This window comes from Strix aluco, chromosome 2 (assembly GCF_031877795.1).
Source record: "Strix aluco isolate bStrAlu1 chromosome 2, bStrAlu1.hap1, whole genome shotgun sequence".
Classification (NCBI taxonomy): domain Eukaryota; kingdom Metazoa; phylum Chordata; class Aves; order Strigiformes; family Strigidae; genus Strix; species Strix aluco.
In genome coordinates, this window is record NC_133932.1 from 42,834,061 (window position 1) to 42,846,534 (window position 12,474).

Consider the following 12,474-nt stretch of genomic DNA (forward strand, 5'->3'; position numbering starts at 1 on the left):
GCTGCTGAGGACTGCAAAAAATTGAACTCCTCCTTTCCCTTCTTGCCTTACCCAAGAGGACTGGGTTCTGCATCATGGGGTCAACGCTGGGAGTTTCTCATTTGGGTTATTTTTCCCTCTGGACACTTTTCTTCTGCTTTGCTGTTGTCTCCCCCTTTTGCTCTGGTGGTCTAGCTGGAGACTTGTACCAAATACACTGATACAGTGAGTGGCAAGCAAGGGCCGGAGGCATTTGGTCCTTGTTTGTGCTCTTTGGGGAGCAATCTGCTAAAGGGAGTGCTCAGATGCCTGCTGGAAGCCTGACCCAGCTTCTAGTTTACAGGATCACAGGAGCAGAATGGAAATTGTCTTAAAAACTGTTCCCAGGGGCCAGGCTCACTCCATGAATCAAAGAGTTTGAAGCTGACTCCTCCCTTCATTTCTGTGCTAAATAACGAAACTATAGATGAGACCCATCATTTGTGCATTAATATGAACAAGGTGTCGGAATGGTAAATGCAGGCAGCTGCCATTCCCAGGCTCTGCAGGGCTGCTGGTAAACATTCAGTATCATTTCTTCAGTTTGTACAGGAAAAAGGCACACATTGTTACTTTAAACTTGTACAGATGCAAGCTAACTGAAAAAAACAGTATCATATCTGTTTAAAATTGTTTGCAGAACATCATATTTTCATTTCAATATGGGTCCAGTGTTGGTAGGAGAGGGCTTGGCACCACTACACAAGACAGAAGAGCTGAATGCCACAGTCATGACGACATATATTAGGTCTTTTCTCAATGTGCTTATTCACCGTTGTGTTTCTGCTAGAAGGAGGGGCAGAAGAAAATGATTGGAATCCCACAAGTTTCACTTTGTGAGCTTGTAGCGTTGTCAGGGGAAAAAAATCCCCAAGGAGATCTGAAGAAGAGGAGGTTCTCTTTAAGTACCATGTCTAGATGTCCACACTGTCTTCCCACCTACATCAGTCTTGCTAGTTCTGCATTTCACGCATTAGTGTGCTTTGCATGGGTTCACCATGATTGCAGAGTGAAGAGATTGTGTTTTCCTACAAGTTGAGTGTAATGGGTCATTAGGAGCTGCTTGTTTCTGGTTTGCCAGCCCCAAAGCAAACCTTGTCGACACCACGTGCACATTTTGCTTCAGCAGACCAACGCGACTGTAGATGGTTGCTCTCTTGAGCCAGGTATGAACCACAAATCTGCCACTAAATAGATTTTCCTTTTGTTGTCACATTAATTTGCAACTCATTAATAGTGACAGCAGTGAGGTACTGCACTGATGCAGATTTGCATATTCATGACCAACTTATTATTAAACAAATAAGATTTCCCTAGCTTAGGAAGCACCCAGAGTAATGCCACATTGTGCATTATATCAGCCTGGATGTTTTATTCTCTCTTTAATATGTTAATAGATGCAAGGGGTGCTCTTTTTTTTTAAGTAAATGTGCATCTATAAAATAACATGTAATTTAAAATATCAGAATCGTTTAAATAGTAATCCATTAACAAACCTGCCAATAATTGAGCAGGAATACCTATTTAATGTACAAATCAATTAATCAATTCTAACTTCTGGCTTTGTTGCCTGATGACCATAACACAGGCAGCACCAGCAGGGCACAACCAAGTCACTGTACCAGCAAGGTGAGCGAGGGGCAGACATTTTTATGGTTTGTTACAGTCAAATTGTTTGGTTTTCATAGTTGCTTTTGTTTCTTTCCCCCAGAGGAGTGGTGGGAGAGGAAGTGAAGACTGTGCCTGATGCCATACCTGCTGCCGCCCTCTCATCTTACTTGAACCTCTCTGGCCTTGCTGAGGGAAATGTGGTCATCGTGGCTCTGCAGGCCCCCCCCCCCCCCCGCTCCCCCTTATCTCCGCTGGCAGGCTCTCCCTGTGGGTACCGCCTTGACACCAACCATAGCTCAGCCCTGGGGAGGCAGAGGGCAGCTCTCTGGCCCGGTGCAGTGGGGAAGGTGCATCCCTGTGCCAAAGAAACCAAGGGGAAAAGCCCTTGGAGTTCAATAGCTGCTCAAAATCTACAGGCAGGAGGAACGGGAGGTGTGAATTGCGGGGCTGTCCTGCAGGCAAGTATTTTAGTTCACTTGCTGGTAATGGTGAAGGTCCTTTGCCCACAAAGTAGCACAACTTTTTTCTATTGGGCTATTCAAGACTAGCTGGTATGCATATGAAAACCCTCCTCAGCTCCCTGCTGCATCCATATTTTTCATTCCTTTCTGGCTCTTTTAACAATTTGTAGGGTACTGGGTGTAATTACATGTGTGGGAACCAGCTGGTTATTGCAAAGTTCCCCTCAGTCCTCAAGTTTTTTTTCCTGGCTTGGCTTTCCCGAGGGCTTTGACGGCGTTGCCTAACCGTGAGGCCAAATGTGGTTCTTACCCCATCCTGCTGTTTGCTTATGAGTCACAAGCCACCCCTTTGAACCACTGGCCTGTGCTTACAGCCTCCCCAGGCTCAGGAGCTCCTGTTGCTGGCTAATTGCAAAGGGTGTATGGCCCTGAAGAGACACAGCTATAACTGAGGATGGTGAAACGCAGCCGTAAGTCACCCCAAAGACTGTATCCCTGCAGGTGCAGAGCAGGGTGAGGCTGTTTTTAAAACCTGTATACAGCAACCTCCCAGTGCCCTTCTCCAACGGGATAATTTAATTTTCTGATGTGGGATCTGTCCTTATCTTCATCACTTCTCTCAAGTCCTTCGCTGGCACAATGAGGGGTGCCAATGGGGCCATATCTCGATTTCCACTGTTCCATGGCTGCAGCCATTTTCATGCACTGAGGATGTAGAGGGTTAGGCAGCACATGTGGCAGATGCTTATGATGTCAGAGACAGTGTTTAGTATTTGTAGCTGTCGAAATTTCAAGGAAAAGACTCCCTAATGAAAACCCTTTTCTGATATGCCATAAAGCTCCTGTTTAAGTAAAGCCTACACTAAGGCAAGTCCTGACAGGCCTCCTGAAATGAAAAGGGCAGATTATTTAACAGCTGATCAACACTAATAACCCTTGGCAAATACAGTATGCAAATTTAGCACTGGAGCCAACATGTGCCGAAGGGACTCTTCTCTGACAGCCTGGCCTGGCTGCTCTCAAACCGCTGCCGTTAATCACAGAGCCCAGCTCTGGGAATGGGGAGACCTGGGCTGCAACTGCCACGTGTTAGGTCAGTGGTCTGTGGGTGCTTGTTTAGGAGAAGTTCCTCCACCACCACAGGAATCTAATGAGCGTTTGGTATCTGACTGCTCAGTGGGGCCAGGCTTGGGATCCCTTGCTGAGATGCTGAAATTGGTGGCATAAAGCACTGAGGGAACTGAAGCAAATGGTTTGAAGCTGAGTATCTTACCCCCAACCCCCTGTAACATCTTAGGGGAAATAACAGTTTTAAGTACCTTTGTGATACACCAGTTTGCACAAAAAAACCCCTTCTTTCTGAATTGTGCCAACCCATGGGCAGAGTTAAGCACGGGATGGGATTTGGGTGCAGAATGGAGTTCATTTTTTTGCCCCCCAGCTCCATGTCACAAGGGTGGCTTTGTAGCTGCCTGGCTGCTCTGGCCAACTTGCCTTCCCCAGCCCAGGGAGCCTACCTGTGCTACTCACTGGTTGCTTCAAGCACCTGGGGATTTGGGGTGCCTTGCTGCAGGCCCAGCTCAGCAGGGTGGTGATTATGACAGCAACGTGATAGAGCGGGGCCCATCTCAAGGATCGCTGCTGCTGCATGCAGTGGTCCCAGCTGACACCCCCATGAGCTGGTTGTACTCACTAACCCAGCAGAAACCAGACCCAGGAGACTCTCGGGGTGGGGGGGTACAGGGTGGGAGAGCACCCCAGTCCCCTGCAAGGGGAGGTGGCAGTGCTGCCTGGCTGTGGGAGCAGGGCAAAGGGTCAGGGACGGGCAACGAAGCGTTGCCCTTTTGGTGGCAGTGTGGCATTACCTTGGCTCAGAAAGATGGTTGAGCATATGCCTCCGGAGCCTGGATGCTCAGCCCATCCACCAGCTTCCCATGCAGCTGTTAACAGTCTAGTGACCAAAAGTGCCTGGTCCCCAAGGGGTTACCTCTCCTGAAATGGCTGCCATGCCCGAAGAAGCAGTGTGCCTTTGATTACTACTGTTTTCAAAGGCTCAGGAGTGAGCTTGATTAGCAAAGTCAACAAAGAGATGCAAATAAGCCGCAGCAAAAAGATGCCTTGTTAGTCTGGGAGTCAGTGCCCTGGGTAGCAGCAACAACTCTTGCTGTTGGGAAACATTAGAGAAGGGAGGGTGTGTTATTCTGGAGAAACCAGTGGCTCAGACCAGCTCCTGTCTCTGTGGACACAAAGCCGCATCTCTGTCTTCAAGGTTATTTAATAGTAAACAGGTGCCGTCAGGAGGAAAGCAACCCACTGCTGCCCAAGCACTCAGGATTGTGCTATTTTGTGAGTGCAGCAGGAGCTGTGGCTGGGGCAGCGCAGGCTGGAGAAATCCAGAAAGCCCCTTCCCAGGCTTATTTCTATAGCTACAGATCATCTCGCAAACGCAGCCTTGTGCTCAACCCATGTTTGACTTGCCAGGGCTTCAAACATCGGGCTAAGTTTCTAACAACGTTATAGTCTTTCCCTCTCAGTGTTTGCCTTAACTTCACTCACGGTAACTCTCGAGCAAGTTCGGTGCTCAGTGGGGCCCTCAGTGTTGCTCTGGAGCCAGAACAAGGTGAGCCAGCCCCAGAGGAAGAGGAGGAGGCGGAGGAGAGCGCATTTGCTCAGCAGCTGGTGCTGAATGGCAGCAAAACAGCCCCAAGGACGCTCCGGTAAGCGCACCCCTCTTCTGCTGCCGGCAGCTCCCAAGTGCAGAGGAATGCGGTATCCCAGGCAGTCTGTTTGTGAAGGCGTAAGGCATTTTTTTAAAATACACAACAGAGACTTCTGCAGGGCTTGGTCTTTTTGTAAAGTAAATTTATTTGACAGGTTTATTTCTTTATCAGGTATTTGTCTAACCCTGTGACACTGAGAGAGCTGATTTCCTGGTACAAACGTTAAAATGTAAACTCCCAGAGATGTGTACTGTCACAGCCAGTGTCCAAAATATCCTCAACCCAGATTCATGCTAAGTGTCCCACCATGACAGCTGGGGAACCTGGAGATGCTGTGTAATCTACACAGCAATCATAGTGGCCACCATGATGTACAAGACCCAGGAAAAGAGATAGTCCCGGTAAGAGGACAGGAGACAGGCTTCTGGGCCATCCTGGCTGAGTGACTGGTGGATTCAAGGGTTAAACCCAAGCCTTTTGCAAGTGGTGCCTCCATCTGACTGGATGGGGAGATTCAAAACACCTTAAGCACCTGAAGGTTTTGCAGCACTGCTGACTGCTCAAATAAAAATACGTGAATTATGAATCAATGTAATTTAAAGCAGATTTATTTAGAAATTGAGATTGGGCATTAAGCGGCTTATTCAAGTCACTCTAGCTGCCATTAGCGCCCCCCCAACAATGCATCCTCTTTTTGGTTAGGGGCGGTGGGGGTGCAGATGTACTGCCTCCCATTTAAATCAGACCCAGGCAGGGGGCTGGGAGCTGGGACAGGGTGACTGGGGAGGTAGTCAGGGTGGAGGAGGGACTCAGCTGCCTGCTCACCCCAGGCTGCTGCACGCTGACAGATGACAGCCAGACGGGAAGAGCAGGCGTGTGGCTGCAGCATGACATGAGGTCTCAATGCAGCCCAGAGTGTCAGAGACCACAGTCAGTCCCAGCAGGGATGGACATGCTGGGGAGTCCCTTCCTTCGCTCACTTGGACGCTGGCTTAACAGCGAGCCTTTGCTGTCCTCCTGCTGTCGTCTGCGGTCTCCCTTCCTCAGCATGCAGCAGCCCTGAGCATCCAATGCGGGGAGATGCTGCAGTTCTGCACAGTGTGTGCGTGTGTGTGTGTGCAGGGGGGTTCTGGGTGCTCATCCCTAGCCCCAGCTGTGCAGGAGATCCTATTACTACCCAGCACAGGAGCCAGGAGGGGGAAGCTTGGCTCCCTCTTCCCATCAGGCCTGCAAACACATTAGTTTTCCTAAAAAGGCACCAGAGAACTTGAACAGCAATATTACTGTGGCATTTATTAATTTTTTAGCATAGCTCTCCCTCCCTCCCCCACCCACTGTGATTTGCGTACCTGCTAATCCTCTACCTCCTGCAATAATTCTGTGAAGGATAGGGAAATTATATCTGAGCAATAACTCCTTGACTCCAAAGCTGTGGAAGACCCTGTATGACATCATGCTCATAGGAGAGACTTCCAGCAAGTGGAAGCAGGAGTTTTAACCTAAGAGCTGCACAGCATCTACAAGACCCAAGCAAAGCCAGCCATCTTGAGTACTTGAAACCCAGCCCTACCAGTCCCGGATGGCTCTGCCCCCAGGAAAGACCTTGCCCCTGGCAAAATTTGCCTTCAGAAAATTGCTGTTCCCTACTGGCAGTGTCTCCCCTGCAGCAAAGCTGCTTCCCAGCAGAGACAGGAGGAAAGCCATGAGCCCTGGAAGTTTCATCGCTTCCCCCAGCCATGCCTGGGAAGCTGGGAATGCCACTCCCCTTTCTGCACATGCTGGGACTGAGCATCCCACAGCAGGGCTGTGCTGCAGGGCTAGCTCTGACCCCATGGGCTTCGGATGGCTTCTGATGAGCTCTGCCAGTTTTAGCCAGCAAGAAGCTGCAGACAGACCCTAGCAGTTTAATTCATCACTTTTCTTACTGCTGTCTTTATCTTCTTCCCCCAAACTTATTTCATTTGGGTTTGTGGCTGAATTACATCTCTTCCGGTAAAAATCCTAAAGATGGGCCAGTCAGGTCTGGGGAGAGAAAGAGAGCAAATCCCTCCAGAAATCCCTGAGAAAGACCAGCCAATTTTTCCTGTCCTCCCATCTCTTCTGTGACCAAGAGGGGACAGGGAAAGTGGGCAGGGGAGGAAGGAAAGCAGGGTGATGAGTAGGTGGTGGAGAACTCTAGGGAGCTCTCTGCCCTTATTTGGAGCTAATGGTGTGGGTGTATAACAGAGGGAAGCCCAGGAGAAGAGCCGGAAACTAAGTTTCAGAAGGAAACTTTATCACATGGTGATAAGCCCCCAAACAGCAAGCATTGCTCAGTGGGAGAGTGACTAGAACCCCAGTGATCTGCAGCTCTGTTAAAACTGTGCTGTGCTCTGACTCTGCTGGAAAAATTAATAATTTTTAAGGTCTGAAAGCTTCATGTTTAAGGGCTCTGGCATTAGCGCAGCATCCTTCTGAGCCATGTGTGCCCCTCCTTGCTCCCTGCCCCGGGACAGCTGCATAGACAGTGTGCAGTGGTGAGGGAGGTTCTGTCCTGTGACCCTGAGATACAGGCCCTGCTCCTTTTTGCTAGACACAGGATGAGGCATCAGGACAGCAGGACAGCAAACCTGGCATATGAGCCAGGGTGAAAAAGACTACACCACTGTCCCATATGCCCATGACAGGGAGCATTCCCGGGCTCTCTAGGGACAGGCGCTGAGCTCAGAGGCTCCCACCCTGGGGAGGGGGAGCTGGGAGGGTGGGCAAGGCACACCTGGAGCAGGCAGGCTAGCTCAGGCAGGCTGCGAGTTCATGCTCGTGCCGTGCTCAGCCTCGGAGTGTGCTGGGGCAGTGGTTTGCCAGGCACATCAGTGGCTATCAGCAGGGCTTGCTTCATCACGCACTGACAGTGAGGTCTAGGAGGTTCCTCTTTCTGGACTATATTAAGGCGCGCACAACGGCTTGAGGGTGGGGGTGAGAGGACAGCAAGAAGTTGTGAAAGAGCATCACGCCGGAGCCTGCGAGTAACTTAAGGCCTTTTGGCAGTGTTTCAGAAAATGGGGTGGTCCAGTTAGGGAGTTCAGGAAATTGTCTGAGCTAGATTAAACATTTTCTAAAACTTTCTGGGTGCTTGAAAGCTGTCTTGAAAGTTGGCAAAGCTAAATCAAACAAAAGTTAACACACTCCCCTCAATTTATTTTGTTTCAGGGCTAGTATAAAGTCAGTCTATTTTTCATTAGTTTCAACATCCCCTTCCATCTGAAGGCAAGAGCATCTGCACAGTAAAATCCCAGGACGCTTGCACAGCCATGCAGGGGGCCACATGTGATACACAAGAGCTTTAGCACACATTTCAAAAGCCATAAACCATGTAACTTTTAGGCATAGAACCGTTTTTCTCTCTAATTGAAGCCTGAGAGTAGAAAAGCCTCTGTGGGTCTGTGGCTCACTGGAGTCTTCCTTCAGCCCCAAACCCAGGGAGCGCCCAGCAGCGGGCAGCCTGCCCTGGACATGCTGCTTGTTCTCCAGTAGCTGCACGCCATCCCGCAGGAGACAGAGCTGCCACAGCTCGGGCAAGGGGAGCATCAGATCTCACATCAGACCTGCACAATAGTGGCAATGGAAAGAACAGTGGGGTTTCTCTCTGGGGAGGACTGGGGGATGTCAAAACACACCATGCCTGAGCAAAACAAGAGCTTCTCTGCCCTCATGCCCACCATGGGCAGGGTCTGAGAGGGCTGACCTCAAGCTGCGTGTGTCCCCCTTCCTTTGGAGAGCAAGTGATGTGCAAGCTGCCTGGAGCAAAGGATTTCCACGGCTCACACAGGCTGTGCACAGCCACGAGCTGCATAGCAAACCCACACCCTGCACCTATCTATCTCCCTGGTGGAAACAGAGCCCTTGATACAGAAAACCCTGCCAGCCTGGGAAATTACCTGCTCTTGTCTCCTGGGAAAAGTTTCTACTGGTGGAATCGGAAGTGGTATCAGGCACAGAGCAGATGTCAGCAGCTTCCTTGCTCCATGGAAATAAGGAAGTAGGGAATCTGTTTAGACAAACAATCCCACATAAATCTTAGCCCGACGTTTCTTGCCTGTGCCCGATTCCATACGATCTCTGCAAAGGGTAAATTGAACTCTGCTTCATTGACGAAGCCCGGCGCTATTAGTTATACCTGTCTTTACGGGAGAGCTGCTTTGGGTGAGAAAAGAAAAGCAGTATGGCCCCAGGAGAGAGAGAGAAATCAGAACATAAATGCAGGTATCAAAGCAGAAAAATGCAGAGCGGCAGTAGCCCAGGGTGTGTTGGAGAAGAAAAAAACCTCTTATCACAGTAAGAGCAGAGGAAGCCATCCTACTGAAGGGAGGAGACAAGGAGGACAGCTGACATCCTGCAGAGAGGGAATCTAAGGTCTGTCCAGGGAGAGCACAACCCCAAAGGCATGGCATTGGGAAAGGATGCAGCTCTTAAAGACACAGCTTCCCCGAGCGCCTCTGCTGACAGGCGGCTGCAGCCAGCCAAAAGAGCAGCTCCCGGGCAGCGAGGGAGGCTGAGGGCAGGTGTGTGAGCACCGGAGTTTTTAAATGGTGCGGTTTACAGGCTCCTTGCCATCCACAAAGTCCCAGGAGAAAGCACGAGCCTAAACACCCACCTGGAATCTGGTCAGATGAAAATGAATTATTAAAAGAAGTGGAGACTTATTGCCTTTGAAAAATTTATTAACAGGCCAAGGAGAACAACTTTCTGCGTGAGCAATGTCAGGAGGCAGGGGCAGAGTTTTGCCTTTGAAGGCGGTCAGCTCCAGGGAGAAGCTGTCTCTGACCATGCAGGGGTCAATAGCATGGCAGCTTCTGTGCAGTGCCCAGTCCCTTTTGACAGATGCCTAGCATCGGAAGGACAATGCAGAGGGACCAAGCAGAACCGCTAAGGACACTTCCCCTTTCCCAGTAGAAGCCTCACAAGTGATGGGAACTTTGGCTAAGCCCTGCGAAAGCCAGGGAAGCCTGTTTGCTCTGCTTTTGGAAGGAGCAACTGCCGATCCACCCCCAGGCATTGGATTTCCAAGATATCCCTTTTTTTATAGCCAGGAATTGAGAAGCGTGCTCTGACCTCTAGCAGAGGAGGAGTGACGCTGTGGGGACGAGGGAAGGAGGAATGATCCAAGAGAGGATTCCCAGCAGTGAGTCAGAGGGGGAAGAGACTGAGGAGGTGGAGCTGGTAAAAATAGTCTGGGGAAGAGGGATAAGTCCTAAAAGAAAACAGTCTTTGTTCAAAGAGGATAAAATAAAATCATAAAGGGCTGGAACAGCACTACAGAGATAGATCTGAAACCGAAGAACAGGAAGAAAAGGCAGAAGGGGAGCGCAAAGAAAGGATCCTGCCAATCATTGCACTTTACATAATATTTTAACACCAGGTTTTATTGGAGGGATGGCTATTTCTAGCAATCTGTGAGTGTGGTCTGCACTGGCAGGTGGGGGTGAAGATACTTTCCCTCATGACTTCATTATGATGCCAGAAATAAATACAATTTTTCTCTGGAAAAGCTTCTGATTACATTCTTCATGTCCAAAAGGGAGTACCTGAGGAAGAAAAACTGAAGGAAAGCCCTGTCCCTATGTGCAGATACACACAGCACACACACATAGATCCCCACCCCCTCACAGCTTACCTACAGCTGGGTAGAAGATGCAAGATTACCAGTGTAACCTTCAGAAAGCTGACTGCAAGAACGTTTTCCCATTAATGCTGCTAGTGGGACTGTGATTGCGTTGTTTAAGATAGCCACAATTGGCTGACAAGCAAAGCTGAACTCTGTACGTGCACTCTGTGTAAAAACATTTTGCTTCTCTCGCTGCCTGAAATGTAAGTCTTGCTAAGAGAGGTGTTGAAGACAGTGGTTTAGGATCTTGCCCTGTCCAATAGCCAAAACTCACCTGACAGCGTTCAGTTGCCCAGTGTGAGACTGACCAGGCAGGGACGCACGCAGCACTTGCTTGCAGGTGGAGTGGTGGCCCCCGTCACAAGCGTGGCCAGAAGTGTATGTCCAAGAACCCACCTAGTAGTCAAGGGCATTCATGTACTTCTCTCCCTCTCAAACTCTTGGATTGGTTACAGACAAGGTACACGGCAGCACAAAGAAGGCATGTTTTCTAAAATGTAATAACTTTGTCCACTTCTGATATTAGTCACACTCTGGTAAGTATTTTCTGGTGAGTCCACCTCATGTTGGAGATGGTAAGGAGTAAAAATTCCTACTGGTGTCCCTACCCTGAGAAATATCGCAAGACAGCAACTACTCTGCAAATTTGGATTCTGTCCTTCAGTGCCCAAACCTATGAAAACAAATGTAGTCATTTGTCTTGCCACTTCTCTTCCTTCTCCAGGGGATCTGTCACACCAGCAATTACAATTACAATGAAAAGGACTAAACCTGACATGGTCTTGGACTTCCCACAGATTCATCCCTGTTCCTTACCTGCTGTCCATCTCTGATCATCCACTTCTGTGGACTCTGCTCTGCCTACATCTTGCAGTTTTTTGAACTTTTATTTTTCCTGCCTGTGGTTGAGTGTCCTTTCATGTGCATAACATTTCATTCATGTACGTAACAGTGATGCTGGCCACACCATTCTCAATGTAACAGAAACAATTTGCTCATGTTGATTTAATGTAACGGCTGCTTTCTTTTCTTGACCAAGATGTGAACTTTTGCTCATTTTTACTGAAACGCACAAAGATGCATGATGACATTACTACAGCTCAGAGCTGTGACCCAGTCCAGAGGAAGGCTGCTCAGAGCTCTGACAAAAGCTGCAAGGGAAGTCCCCCTCTGATCCCCAGGGCTGTGGTTTATAAACCAGATGGTAACTTTTGTGTACGGATGGCCTTTAACCACACCCAGACACATATTTGCAGAAGACCTGGCCGGCTGATAGAGACTCCGTATTTGCAAACAAACAAGCTGGTCAAGAAGAAAACAAAGTTCTGCTTTAAAGTGTGTTTCACTAGAAACAATACCAAAACTAACTCCAGCCATTATATTCAAAAGACAAGTAAACTCTCTCCCCACTCCTGTATCTTGAAAATCCCACTATCTCAGCAACAAAGGCTAACAGGGACCGAGCTCTTTGTCAGAGCTGTCCTCTTAGCGCTGAGTCACACAGTATCTGCATTGGGGTGCTTTGTAGGTAGGGGAATACTGCTGTTCTGTACTGGCAAAGCGCTTCTACTGTGAATGCAGATGTAGCCGTAAAGCTGGCTAGATAAAACTACAAAACCAGCCCTTCTAAAGAGCAAAACAAGCAGCTTCAGCAGCCATCAAGCTAACTGTGACTGGTTAGCTTGATGTGAACGTGCCTGCGTGAGGCAGGATCACATTAACGTGCTCTCGCAACTGGCATGGCTGTGGTGGTGGACACACTTGGGGCAGAGCCATCTACCTTATAAGAACTCCCGTGTGTTCTATTATCCCTTGCAATGGTGCATACAAATGCTTACCTGTAAAGTAAGTTAAAATAACAAGTTCTGTGGTGACTACTGGACACTTGACGTGAGAAGAGAAAATGGGATTTCAGCACATTAAAAAAAAACCAGCACAAGACACTAACTCGTTGATATTCTTATTATGGTAGTTAACCTACCTCAGACAGGTACACAACAAGGCCAAGCAATTGTGGAGT